Genomic DNA, 3,048 nt, shown 5'->3' on the forward strand with positions numbered 1-3,048 from the left:
CCATTAGAGGTGTCTTCCCACATTATATAATTTCTATTTTAACAGTGCTTCACTTACTGAGAATAATTGATGGGAAGGCTTATTTGAATTAATGAAAAGCTGAGTTATATCAAGAGAACTTTTGAGGACAAAAATGGAGAAAGGAACAATATGATGAACCAAGAGCTATTTCCATTGTTCCTGTCACTCAGTTTATTGTGCTTTATTATGGCAGCCCTTCAAACCTTTACGCTTACATTCTCAGTAAAATCCTACTTGATCATGGTATATTACTCTTTTTATATGTTTTTTACTCCATTTGCTAATATTTCATTGAGGATTTTTGCATCTGGGTGGAGGATACTGATGTACAGTTTTCTTTTGTTTGTATACTATTTTTGTCTGGTTTTACTGTCAGGGTAATTCTGGCCTTGTAAAGCGATTTAGGAAGTGTTTTCTATTTTCTGGAAGAGATTGTATAGCGTTGATGTTGTTTCTTCCTTAAATGTTTGGTAAAATTCACCAATAAAACCATCTGGAACTGGAGGGAAAAAAAAGAAAGAGCCATTCCTTCTTTATTTATTTAGCAAATAGTTATATATTTAAAATATCTGTGCCTATAGGGCAGAGTGAAGAAACAGGACAGGACACTGGCTCTTGAGCCCTTTAGGCTACATGGGCAGACAAGGAAGCACAATATAATGTGACAAGCAAGCAAAGTAATCAGATATGAACAGGCATGCAGAGGAGGGACGACTATTAGGGGGAAAAAGCCACCTTCTCCTTTTATTAACAAATGGAGCTTTCTCCTATGTCACAGAGAGAGCAAGGTCCCTAACAAATGGAGCTTTCTCCTATGTCACAGGGAGAGCAAGGTCCCTTTTGTGGTCTATTGGAAAATGAACTCCCCTCCTCCAGATGCTGTCAACTTTATAGGGCCATAAATCAATTGTGGCAGAAGCTGGTTACATCGACCCAGTCACCTTTGCTCAGTGCTCCCCATGGATCACTGAGGGACAGACACAGCAAAGAAAAAGACTGGGCTATGAGGTGAGTACTATTCCCCATGCAAGTGGTGCTTTGTACAAGTGGCGTAGCTTTCTCTTTGTAAATTTTCCTGTCACCTGCTCTGCTAACTGATTTGGTCGTCCATACTTTTCTTCTGCACCTGATATTTTCTTTCCTTTCTGTAGAGGATGAGGAGTGAGGATGAGACAGTACATGGAGAGGAGAAGGGGCTGTGTGTGTGTGTGTGTGTGTGTGTGTGTGTGCATGCGTCGGTGTTTGGAGGACAGATGGGGAGGGTTTAGTGTGAGATGCTCCTCTCTCACTGGGAGAAACCAAGGACAGAACAAACAGGTGGGATCTTTCTGGAAACTAGCTGAAGGTGGCCTTGATTTGGAGGAAGGTGAATGTGTCCCAGCTTTAAGCAGGAGGGTTTCTAAGTGGGGAAGAATTCCTACCTTCAGGAATCCCCACTCCTCTGCCTGAATGACAATAGCGCCTATGGCAGGAAAATGCCTGAGGTTGTCTCCAGAATGTTCCTGAACTTCCTGAGCTGTGGTGTTGAACCTGCTCCTTCGGGAGGATTAAGGAGCTGTGGAAGAGGTGCCTGTGTCTGATTTGTAGAGTCTGGAAAGAAAAAAAATCTCCCTATGGAGAGAAACAATACTTGGAGAAGGAGGTTAATTTATGGAAAACATGTTTGCTGTGGTATTGAGTCGTGGGCTGTATGTGTAAGAAGCAAAGTCTTGTAAATACGTACATGTACATATGTACATGTACATACATACGTATGCACACATACCATTTTACCTCTGTAGTGGGTCATTCACACTTCCTTCACTATGGGAGATTTATCCTCTAGGTCTTTAGTCTCTGCCGCTTGGGAGACACTGTGGAGAGAGTATACTCAAGTACTAATTTAAAAAGGAGTGGCTCCCAGTGTTTGCCTCAGTTTCACCACTCACCGTAGTTAGACAAAATTCCTCAATACTCATTTATAAAATGGGAATCATGATGTCTGATCAACTTCAATGCAAAGATTTTATGAGAATATAGTAATATGATATATCTTTTACAGGGATTAGAGTAAATATTTTAAAATAATTTAGGCTATAAGAGAGACATCTGATAGATTTAGGTAAGTAGGAAAGAATAGCTAAAAAACCCCAATTTCAATCCCAAACCCTGTTTCTTCAAGAGCTAAGGGTTCTTCCTAAACCCCTCTTGGCAAATTATCTGCAGGTCCTTGTTCGTTACCTATACTTTAATATTAAAATGAAAAGTATTTCTTTTCTTTAATTGTTACACATTAACCTAAACACTGCCTCCATTAAAATTGAAGCTATATACTTATATGAAAATGTTTGTGGAAAGGATCATGGCATTGAGGAAGAGTTGAGAAGAGCAGGAATGTAGGAAAATGTAAAGTAAGAGGAGAAGCAAAATAAACATTAAAAACAAAAGAGGGTACTTGGGTTGATTCCACATCTTTGCAATTGTGAACTGTGCTACAATAAATATTCCAGCACGTGTCCTTTTGATGCAAAGTCTTCTTTTCATTTGGGTAGATACCCAACAGTGGGATTGATGGATTGAATGGTAGCTCTACTTTTAGTTTTTTCAGGAATCTCCATACTGTTTTCCATAAGGGCTATTCTAATGTGCAATCCCAACAACAGTGTAGAAGCGTTCCTTTCTCTCTGTATCCATGCCAGCATCTATTATTTTTGGACTAATAAAAGCCATTCTAAGGGGAGTAAGGTGATAGCTCACTGTGGTTTTAATTTGCATTTCCCTGATGATTAATGATGTTGAGCATTTTTTTCATAAGTTTATTGGCCAGTTCCCTTTCTTCTTTTGAAAAGCTTCAGTTCATGTCTTTTGTCCACTTTTTAATAGGGTTGTTTCTTTTTTTCTTGTTGCTTGAGTTCTTTGTAAATTCTGAATGTTAGCCCTTTATCTGATGTGTACCTTGCAAGTATTTCCTCCCATTCTGTAGATTGTCTATTTGCTCTGTTGACTGTTTCTCTAGTTGTGCAGAAGCTTTTTAGTTTAATCAAATCC

The sequence above is a fragment of the Eulemur rufifrons genome, chromosome 29 (genome assembly GCF_041146395.1).
Source record: "Eulemur rufifrons isolate Redbay chromosome 29, OSU_ERuf_1, whole genome shotgun sequence".
NCBI classification, from domain to species: Eukaryota; Metazoa; Chordata; class Mammalia; order Primates; family Lemuridae; genus Eulemur; species Eulemur rufifrons.